Consider the following 11175-nt stretch of genomic DNA (forward strand, 5'->3'; position numbering starts at 1 on the left):
CACCCCATCTTCCACAAGCTCCTCCTATTCCCAGAGGGTTCTTCTGACTCTTACTCCGTGCAAAAGCCAGTGGGGCGTGTTCAAGGTTACAACGTTGCCATTTGTACTTTAGTACGGAACAAGTGGCAACAAGGAAATCAATACATAAAGTGAATGTTTTGAAACTGGACCAAGACCTAACAATGCCCAGGCTTAATGTGATACATCGTACCCTGCAACGAACACAGCCGCGCATCCCGAGCTCCCTCTTTTTTTTTTTTCAACGTTTATTTATTTTTGGGACAGAGACAGAGCATGAACGGGGGAGGGGCAGAGAGAGAGGGAGACACAGAATGGGAAACAGGCTCCAGGCTCTGAGCCATCAGCCCAGAGCCTGACGCGGGGCTCGAACTCCCGGACTGCGAGATCGTGATGTGAGCCGAAGGCGGACGCTTAACCGACTGCGCCACCCAGGCGCCCCACCGACCTCCCTCTTTAAGTTCCTGCAGTGCAGCAGGATGAGAGGTCCTGGGTGCCGGGAGGGATGCCATGCTGAATCCAAAGCGTCATCTTTCCCTTGGCAGGCTCCTGGATCAGCCAAATGGAAGGGTGTCTCCTGGTTGTAAAACAAATTCTTGTTTTACAAAGTTACCATATGCAACTATTTCTGTGATTCCAGATTTCCTTGATGCCAAATGAAATTAGATACCAAAGCTAATCAAAAAAAAAAAAAAAAGCTGCAGCGGTCACAGAATGTGCGTTCATCAAAAAAGTGACATTGCTCTTTTTATTTTAATGTTTATTTTTGAGAGAAAGAGAGAGAGAGAGAGAGAGAGAGAGAGCACAATCAGAGGAGGGGGCGGAGAGAGAGGGAGACAGAATCCGAAGCAGGCTCCAGGCTCTGAGCTGTCAGCACAGAGCCCGACGCAGGGCTTGAACCCATGAACCGAACCGGGAGATCATGACCTGAGCTGAAGTGGGGTGCTTTGACGGAGCCACCCAGGCACCCCAAAAGTGACACTGCTTTTATTGAATCGCTTTATAACAGATGAATGCTAGAAACTCACACTTACAAAAGAAGTTGTATACCATGCTTATGTTACAAAATAAATGCTCACCCATAGAGCGCCGCTTTTCACCAGACGTAAAATTTCACGGAAAGAGTGCCACAGATAAAAACACAGAGAACTAGAAGACGGTGGGGAGCCATCAAGGGCTGCTCTTGGTCCCCAGACCAGCTGTTACCAAAGGTCCCACTGAACGGGCAGGACCCGCGTCTGTGTGTCTGTGGCTGACGTGTTCAATCACCATCTGTGACATACTGGGGTGGGCGGGGCACTTGGGCCCAGGATTTTACGCAGCATAATGTCACCACCGTGGCAGCAGTACAAGAGACAGCAGTGAAGGTCAGGCTTCCAGGGACACCGCACTCAGGATAATATGTAACTGGGTCCCAGTCACCTCATCGTGTCAGAAGAAAGGAGGAGGAGAGGCCTGAGTGACACAGGCCATTTAATCTTTTGCTAAGAAGAATTTTTCCCCCCAGCAATTAGGAGAGCCTGGGACTCAGTCACAGGCTCAAAAGTTCCTCATTCCTTGTATTGTGCTTTGCTCTGTTTTTGTTTTAAGAGACTTCTTTTTTTCAGCATCCTTTTAGGGATACAGCTTTGGGCAACTCACCTCACTTCTCAGCCTCAATGTCCTCATCTGGACAGGGGGACGATGGCTCACCCCTACCTAACAGGATGGCCGTTGAGGAATTAAATGCGGGGATAGAAGCAAAACCCTTCACGCGGTGCCCAGAATGCCATGGGCACCTGCTTGACTGATGCCGGTGTTGGCCCATACCATGATGCACCTGCTGGCCAGATCCACTGCTGGTCTGTGAAAGGGAGAGGGAGCAGGCGACGTGCTGGCTCCTTCTCCCACTCCTGCATTTCCTGTCGGGTAGATGTTGTTCCCAGAGAGGTGGCCTTGCTGTCGGGCTGTTACCTGCGGAGGAATGAGGAATGCGGAATGCGGCACCGGCTCTCACAGGCTGCCCCACCCTACTGCCTGCATTCTCCCCCCCAGGGCCCTCTGCTCCTGCCCCCGCTTCCTCTCCTGCCCCCCCCCCCGCCCCTCCTCCCTCTGTGGGAGCCTCCAACCAAGTCTGAGAACAACCCATCAGAACCCACCTTCCGATCCAAACGGCCCCAGGGGAGGTGGGAGGTGGGGAAGGGCCAAGACCCTCCATATGAGGTTCAAGCAATCCCCCCCGGCGGGTGGACCGTGCATGCCTGCAACTTTCTCTTCTCTCTGGGTTTGGGCAGCAGATGATACATCCAAGCCAGAGGCTGCCAGGGTAAGGTCAAATGGTTTCGAATGTGAACGCCTTGTGGCAGAGGCTCAGAATATTCCTTTTCGTCTCCAGGTGCGTGAACGACACGCACTAGATCAGGATAAGCGATCAGCAGGTTAACAGGCAGAGGGGGCGACGGTTTCACATTAGCAGTACTGGGCTGGCAGTGGGGCAGGTGGGAGAGATTGGCTGGGGGGGGGGGGTGGGGAGACTGGGGACAGCATCTGGGACCATAGAACATCAAAGCCCCAAGACCCCACAGGGCAGCCAGGTGAGTCCTACACTCCTTGTAAGGTGAGGAAGCAGAGGCCCAGGGAAGGCCCAGGGCCACGGATCCTTCCCAAACTTGGGGCTCCTGGCTCCTTCTCCAACGCTCTTTACCCACGCTGACGCCACCTCTCCCTCTAACACAGCAGACACATAATACCGGGGACCAAGGAAGGCATGAATGAAGAACACACGTTATCTACATCTGAGCGCCTCCTGCCGGGTGGGGGGCTGTGGACAAGGCTCCCTGGGGGACAAGCAAGGGCCCTGGGGGCCCTGGAGGCTCCTGCGAAGGGCAGAATTTGAGCAGATCCTCCAAGATGGTAAGCAGGCCTCGGGAGGACATGTTGCAGGGGCAGGTCGTGAGGGCAGCAGGAGTGGAGCTGTTGGCCTGAGGTGCAGGGCACGCGGATTCCTAAAGCACGAACAATCCTCACAATTGAAGGCCGAGGTCAGGGATGGCTGGCCAGGGCTGAATCCAGCACCCTGCCAAGGACACGCTCCCGGTAGCCGTGTTCTAGGCACCTGCGGCCTCGCAGCTCTTGGGTGGCCCGGGGTGTGGGAGAACAGGGCCCAGGCCCCCTCCACTGTCCCTCTGGCAGCCTCCAAACACGCCCTTCCTGTTGTGACAACTCGGTTCTCTGTGCAACTGGTTCCAGCCTGTGGCTGGGTTTCAGATTGCGGCACGTGTGCTCATGGAGGCTGACGGAGTATCACGTGGGCACCAGGGAGAGCCTGGCCGCCTGCCCAGCCGGGCCTTGGTTAATTATGGGTCACGGCCTTCCTGCTGTGGGTCCACAGGGCACCCAGAGACAGGCCCTCCCCGGGGCCGGGCCTGGGGACAGAGCCACCGCTCCCCCATTCGTGCAGTCGTGGGTCCGTCAGCCTTCACCGGGCACCTGCAGGGATGCATCTCGGGCTGGGCACCCGGGGAGGGTCCAAGGGGTTCAACCGGCCCTGGCTTCTCCCAGCCCCCAATAATAATCATGGCTGCCACCCAAATGACCCCTTTCCGTGGTGACAGGCCCCGTGGCGGTGCTGTATATGTTGCAACTCACAACCACCCCCACTTTGCATTTGGGGAAATTGAGGTTCAAGGGGTAAAGTGACTTGTCCAAGGTCATGCAGCTCTTGTCTGGCTCCCAAACCACGCCCTTCACATCCCCAGACCCTGCTGGGTCTCCCAGCACAGACGGCTCAGGAAGAGCAGGGGTCGTGTCACTGGCCAGTGTTCCTGGTCTGGGGGCCTCCCTGAGCACTGGCCTCAGAGCCTGTCAGACGTCGGAGGCTGCTCTGGACACTCGTTCTGTGGTGCTCTCTCCCACTTCCTTGTTTTGGCTCTTGCTGGCTATTCCTCACCGGCTGATGGCTGACGTCGCTTCTCAGACGAGCACACGCTTCCTCGGAGGCCCTCCTCTGGACGCTTCCAGAAGACCTCTCACATGGCCCTGTCCCCCTTTGGAAACCACTGAGAACCCAGAAGTCGTCTCCAGCAACCCTCCTGCTATATCTTCATGTGTCACACTGCGGGCGTGACATTTTTTTTTAAAAGTCCGTGGGCCTTCCCTTTGCAACCAGATAGAAGGGCCCTGGGGGCAGGGGTCATGCCCATGCCTAATGGGAGGGAGCAGCCCAGACATGCATGGATCTAACCCTCCCAACTGTGGGGCAGGGATTGTGCTCCCCATTTACAGATGAGAAGAGCGAGGTTCAGAGAAGTGACAAACCTAGCTGAAGGAAGGGAGGGGGTGATGCTGGGACCTGGACCTGCCATTTCTGCCCAGCCTTTGGGAGTGTGAGAGCCCTGCCCACATTAGGCCCAACCCAGGCCTCTCAGTGCCCCGCAGCCCGCAGCCCCCTAACCCCGGCTCAGGAACTGTTTGCTGCCCAAACCCTCTCAGTGCAGATGTGGAAACCTCTCACTGCACCCACTGGGCATGGTAGGAAATTCAGCCAACGGCCCTGGAGCAAGAGAGAGAGCGAGAGAGACAGAGACAGAGACAGGGACAGGGCATGAATGGGGGAGGGGCAGAGAGCGAGGGAGACACAGAATCGGAAGCAGGCTCCAGGCTCCTAGCTGTCCGCACAGAGCCCGACGTGGGACTCGAACGCTTGAACTGTGAGATCATGACCTCAGCCGAAGTCGATGCTTAACTGACTGAGCCACCCAGCTGCCCCTCTTTTTTCTTAATGAATAGACTTTTTTTTTAAGTTTATTTATTTTAAGAGAGAGCGGGGGAGGGGCAGAGAGAATCCCCAGCAGGTTCTGCACTATCAGCGCAAAGCCTAACACCCAGCGTGGGGCTTGAACCCATGAGCCGGGAGATGCTGACCTGAACCAAAATCAGGAGTCCTATGCTCAACCGACTGAGCCACCCAGGTGCCTCAATGAATAGACTTTTTAAAAGTTGATTTGTTTACTTTTGAGAGAGAGACAGAGAGAGAGCAGGGGAAAGGCAGAGAGAGAAAGAAAGAAAGAAAGAAAGAAAGAAAGAAAGAAAGAAAGAAAGAAAGAAAGAAAGAAAGAAAGAAAGAAAAAGAGAGGAAGGAAGGAAGGAAGGAAGGAAGGAAGGAAGGAAGGAAGAGAGAATCCCAAGCAGGCTCTGAGCTGTCAGTGCAGAGCCAGATGTGGGGCTTGCTCTCATGATCTCATGAACCGTGAAATCATGACCTGAGCGGAAATCAAGAGTCAGACACGCTCAACAGACTGAGCCACCCAAGCGCCTCGATGAATAGATTTTTTTTTGCGCTTACGTTGCCTCTACGCCTTTTTTGTGACTCAGCAGCTCGCGTCTTGTTATCTCTGATAAAATTCCGTTCCGTGCAACACAGTGTATCCATTCGGCCCCTGAAGGACACCTTGGTAGCTTCCAAGTTTGGGCGATGGGGAGTAAAGGTCCTATGGGCGTCCAGGTGCAGGATTTTGCGTGGACCCGAGTTGTCAGCTCGTCTGGCTCAATACCAAGGGGCGCTAATATATTTTTTCAGTGGGCAGTCATTTTGGACCCTGGAGACGGAGGGTCAGAAAAAGCACCTACGAGACAACGAGACATGTGGGTAAGTACGTGTAGAGTTACATGAAAATGGGCGAGGCCACCGGAGCACATTCGAGCTGGGGAGAAAGAGAAGATGAGCCATTGTGGGAGAGGTTGAGCCTGTGATGAGGGAAGTGTGCAACCCCAGCTGACCACCAGGCCGTGGTCACCGAGGCCTGAAATGTCACCTGCAGGCAGAGGAGGGGGGCAGATGCTGCATCAGAAGATGGTTTGAAGCCTCAAGGACATGTTGTCTCTTTTTAAATTAGCTTGTTCTTTTATTTTTTTTTTTTTAATTTTTAATGTTTTATTTATTTTGGAGAGAGAGACAGACAGAGACAGAGCATGAGCAGGGGAAGAGCGGAGAGAGAGGGAGACACAGAAATCCGAAGCAGGCTCCAGGCTCCGAGCTGTCAGCACAGAGCCCAACGCGGGGCTCGAACCCAGAACTATGAGATGAGATCGACCTGAGCCGAAAGCAAGAGTAGGATGCCCCTAAGGACATGGTGTTTTAATTGGGCGTCAGGAAGGGGCAGGATTTCAGCGGGTCGAGGTGGGAGCGAAAGAAGACGCCAGGTTGTGGGCACAGTGGGCACAGCGTTTGCTGCGGCCCTGGGACTAAACACTGCGGAGCAAGGATGGCTGGGGGGTGGGGGGGATGCCTGGAGGCTCACCTGTATTTACACATGGGGAAGCCACTCTAGGCCAAGTGACAGGGGCCCCGGTGCCGGTGGGGAACTGATGTTCCAAAGACAACTGATGCTCCAAAGACAACCCCAGGCCAAGGGGATTCCTGGGTGGCGGTCGGTTGAAATTTTCCATTCACAGTCCTGTTTCCTTTCTTTCTCAAAGCCTTTCTGTTTGGGCTTCCTTGCCTTGGGGCGTGAGACACAGCATCCTCCTGGCCAGAACTGGGGTATCGTATCCCCATGACATGCCCCTCAGTTTTTGTGGCCGTGACTCAGCCTTCACCTTCGCCCACATTCTGGCTCCACTAGCCAGGGTGACCTTCTCCGAGAGTCGGTGGGCGGGACCTGGAAACTTTTTAAAGTTTCCCTTGCCCAGGGGACGGTGGGAATGGGGAAGGCGGGGCCCGGCAACAAAGACCTACTAAGAATAACAGAAGAGCAACCCCCTGGCCGGCAGGGATGACTGTCACCCTCCTGTCACCACCCACACTGAGGAAACAAGGAAAACAGACTCAGAGGTCAAGGAACCGAGAGCAACGTGGGCAGGGATTCTCCCAGGGAGGTGGCTTCCAGAACTGGGCTTTGAACTCAGGTCTATTGAGCACCAACCAGACGCTGGACACTGTCCTGGGCACCGGGGATGCCATGGTGAATGACACAAGCCCCTGCCCTCGTGGGGCAGACCTGCTATAGGGGAGAGGGATGCCCCACAAATCAGCGAGCGAGCAGCAAAGTCACTCTCAGGGCCTTGGAGGGAAGCTCTTCCTCTCCCTGCTGGCCGGTTCTGGGGATGCCACGTGCACGCTGCTCTCCTTCCTCCCCCCCCCCCCAAAGTGGCTCTTTCCCCTTTTCCAGAAGCACCAGATCAAAATTCTAGGCCACCTCGGGACGCTGGCACGGTGCGGCACGCACCCTTCGGCTTAGGGGATTCCTAGAGGCTCAGAGGCAGAAAGGTCCAGCGAGCCACCTGTCCCAACCTTCTTCTCCATGGTGTATCCCCTCCACCACACCCAGGGGCGACTCTCCCTGGGACAGGGGGCTCACTGCCTCAGAAGATGAGCCATCCCAGAGCTGGACAGTGCTAACAGAAAGGTCCCCCTTATGCCAAACCAGCACCTACCCCCTCATTTCTTCCGCCCGCGGCTCCCCGTTCTGCCCTCTGCCCATTACATAGGACTCTTCACCTTACAGCCCTTCGAATACGTCACGTTGCCCTTAAATCTTTTCTTGGGAGGACCTTTCCTCAACTTTTAAACCATTCCTTGGACCCCGTCTGGTCTTGCTCTGGCTTGTCGGTGCCCCCAGCACCTGCTGCTCTAACACGGTCCCAAAATGCTTCACCAAGTGACCGTCGAGGACACAGAGGATGGAATGTCACCCTGATCTCGAGCTGTGCCTCGTCTCCGCCTGGAGATGGCTGGCAAAGTCCCGGGCAGCGGGAGCCACACGGCTGGAGGGTGAGGACAGTCACAAAGGAGCAGACACCTGCGTCCCCTTCGGTCAGTCATCCAGCTGACCCGTATCCCATGCCTGCTGCCGCCGGGCCAGGGCCGGGGGGGATGCTGGAGTGGCCCTCGCAAAGGCTTTGCAAGGGGGAGAAAAGAAAAAAGCAAGCGAACACCTGACTAAGATTGTCCTAGCCGGTGATCAGTGCTTTGGGGCAAACAGAAGGTGAAAAGAGACCGTGGAGCCAGTCCTGCAAAGAGCGAGGGGAAGAGAATTCCAGGTAGAGAGGCCCGCCAGTGCCAAGGCCCTGGGGCAGGGAAGAGTGTGGCACACTCAGAGGCTGCTGCGAAACGAGCAGGGGCAGAAATGGGAGGGCGGTGGGAGACAAGGCCAGAGGGGTGAGGAGCGTGAGTTTATTCTAAGATCCAGGGGAAGTTCCTTTGGAGGGCATGAGGCCTCAGATACGATCTGACTTGTGCTTTAAATTCTAAGAGAAAGGGGAGACCAGTGTAGACAAGAGCTATCAGTAAAGCCTTCATGGAAGAGTCAGTGAAACCTTCCACCGCGGAATTAGAGATAAGTCACCATCTCCTACCAGAACTGAAAAATTCAGCTCTTTACTGCAGGTTCTCTCAAGAAGACATACAAATGTTCCATAAGCACATGAAAAGGAGGTCAACATCCTTAGCCATCAGGGAAACGCAAATCAAAGGCACAGAGACCCATCACTTCCCAGCCACAAAGATGGCCAGATGTAAAAGGACTGTCAAGGGGCGCCTGGGTGGCTCAGTCTGTTAAGCGTCCGACTTCGGCTCAGGTCACGATCTCGCGGTTTGTGAGTTCGAGCCCTGCATCGGGATCTGTGCTGATGGCTCGGAGCCTGGAGCCTGCTTCGGATTCTGTGTCTCCCTCTCTCTCTGCCCCTCCCCCGCTCACGCTCTACCTCTCTCTGTCTCAAAAATCAATAAACATTACAAAAGGTTTGTAAAAGACGGTCGGTATTGGCGCGGCCGTGGAGAAAAATAAATCCACACGCACCGCTGGCGGGGACGTTAAATGGCGCGCTGTGCTTTGGAAAACAGTTTGGCAGCTTCCGAAAAAGTTTATTTATCTGTGATTCAGCCACTCTACTCCTAGATATCTACCCAGGGGAAACGAAAACCTTTGTCCACATAAAGACGGTGCACAGATATGCAGAGCCGGTGAGTAGTGTTACTCACAATGGCTACGAACCGTTACAGTGGTTACAAAGTAAAAACAACTCCAGGGCCATCAGCTACCCACCCCTACCCACCCCTACCCCAGCAGTCAAAAGGGGGGAAACGCTGGGGTATCCTGTCACCTCAAACACATCATGCCAAGGACAGGAAGCTAAACATCACATGCTGTAGGATTCCATTTACACGAAATGCCCGAAAAAGACCAATCTATAGAAAGAGAAAGCAGGGTAGCGGTTGTCAGGGGCTGGGAGTAGGAATGGGGACTTCCTGTAAACAGGCATGGGGGGTCTTGCGGGGGACGGAGACGTTCTAAAATTGGATTGTGGTGGTTGCCCAACTCCGTACGTTTGCTAAAAATCATTGAATTGAGTGTTTATGGTACAAATTGCAACCTCAACAAAACTCAAGCACCCGCTGGATTTTATGGTCCGTGATGGCAGGGACTGGCCCATCTTTTTCTGCGAAGTGTCCCCAGCACCTAGAACAGCTAGGCACACAGTGAGCACCCAGTAAATATTGGCAGAGTGAACAAACGCATGCATGAATGAACAAAGCCATAAAAAGTAATCACCTTTAGTTGGGCGAACGACCCCGCGGAAGGTCCCGCCCTCTCTTCTCTCCCGCATCTCCCTACTTGAAAGACTTGTCTACGTGGCTGGCCCACTCGTGGGTCTCCCTGCCGAGCTGTGACCTTGCACTCCTGAGTTGTGAAGTCCCAGTGTCCCCCCTCCCTCCCCTCCAGGTCTCAGCACCATGACCTTGTGCAGTGCTCACCCCTGGCTTTCCTGAAATGCCGTGCCCTGCCTGTTCCTGTGGGCTGACCTAGGACAGCTGCCCTCTGCCCTCAGGCCACCTGCTGGGGCACCCCTCCCATCTCCACGCTGGTGGCCCTCAGTTCTGTGTCACTGCCCAGCCTCCAATCCTCAACTGCCAGCATGACAGTTCAACGTCTCTAAAACCGAAGGTCCTCATTCTGCTGAGCCCTGCTCCCCCGCAGAGCCCCTGCCTTGAAAGAACCTTCCAGAAACCTGGGCATCCTCCTTGACGCTCCTCTCCCCCTTCCTCACTCATCCCCTCGCCAAGTCCTGTCTGCGCGATTTCTAAGCATCTCCTCTCTCTCCAGACCGCCGCCTGCCATCATCCAGGTGACACTTCTCTCTGTGTCCCTTACTGAAACCACAGTGACCTTTTTATAGGTGAGGATGCCGTGGGCTGCGGGCATCAGAGGCCATGTCTAGACAGCTCAGGCTAACGGTAGCACAGAGAGGAAGGACAGTGGAATGGAAGGAAGAATTGAACGGTCGGGACCAGGGAAATCGACAAAGTGGGCAGCCCCCACCCCCTGGCCTTGCAAGCTCATGGTCCTTCTTGCAAGGGGACTCCGCCTCAGTAACTCAGCCTCACAGTCTCTCCGCTCTGGTCTCAACTGGGCCAACGTGGGGGAGGGGCCCATGTAGCGCGAGCATCAGCTCTTTCCAGACCCCCGAGGAAATCACCTGTGTCCCGCAGCCAGCCCTCCCAAAGCCCCACGCAGCTCACGGGCCCCCCCCCCGATCCTGAGCATCTGACCAGACACAACCCTGAGGGCTGGCCTCTCTGGCCCACTGGCCCCGCCCACCCCTGCCCAGCCGCACTCGGCTCAGGCCCTTCATGGCACCTCCTTCATGACCTTCAGTGCCTGCCCTCCGTGGGCGTCACTGCATTTCTCCCCGTCCTTGGCGTTGTTCCTTTCTCTCCCTTTTAGGATGACCTCCGCTGGGGCGCCTGGGTGGCTCAGTCGGTGAAGCATCCGACTTCAGCTCAGGTCACGATCTCGCGGTCCGTGAGTTCGAGCCCCGCGTCGGGCTCTGGGCTGAGGGCTCAGAGCCTGGAGCCTGTTTCCGATTCTGTGTCTCCCTCCCTCTGACCCTCCCCCGCTCATGCTCTGTCTCTCTCTGTCTCAAAAATAAATAAACGTTAGAATGACCTCTGCTAAGCGAGGACTTGCCCGTCGTGTTCACGGCTGGGCCCCAGGGCCGGCTGATCAAACGGCCGACGCCCCTCCAACACCGGGGGACTCCGTGGAAAGGCAGGGACGTCGGCTCGTTGGAGAGAGGTTCCTGTCGGGGACACCTTCGTACCAACAAGAGTTTGCCTAGAAGTCAGTTTTCCGACACATTTCTTTTCCTTCTCAGTCGGAAAGCTCTGATTTCCTTTTC

General features: G+C 55.5%; 1 long non-coding RNA gene across 2 annotated transcripts; it reads right to left on the reverse strand.

Annotated features, from left to right (window-relative positions):
- Positions 1 to 1885: 1885 nt before the first annotated feature.
- LOC113602698 (uncharacterized) lies at positions 1886 to 10895 on the reverse strand. 2 transcript variants are annotated; one of them, XR_003424179.2, is made up of 4 exons: positions 10635 to 10890; positions 4451 to 4549; positions 2157 to 2410; positions 1886 to 1971 (listed from the first exon to the last, which is right to left on the reverse strand). It is a non-coding gene; the product is annotated as an uncharacterized LOC113602698 (long non-coding RNA). The 2 variants fall into 2 exon arrangements; XR_008300563.1 differs by having other exon boundaries at positions 2157 to 4549; positions 10635 to 10895.
- Between the last annotated feature and the right edge of the window lie 280 nt (positions 10896 to 11175).

The sequence above is a fragment of the Acinonyx jubatus genome, chromosome B4 (genome assembly GCF_027475565.1).
Source record: "Acinonyx jubatus isolate Ajub_Pintada_27869175 chromosome B4, VMU_Ajub_asm_v1.0, whole genome shotgun sequence".
Taxonomy (NCBI): Eukaryota; Metazoa; Chordata; class Mammalia; order Carnivora; family Felidae; genus Acinonyx; species Acinonyx jubatus.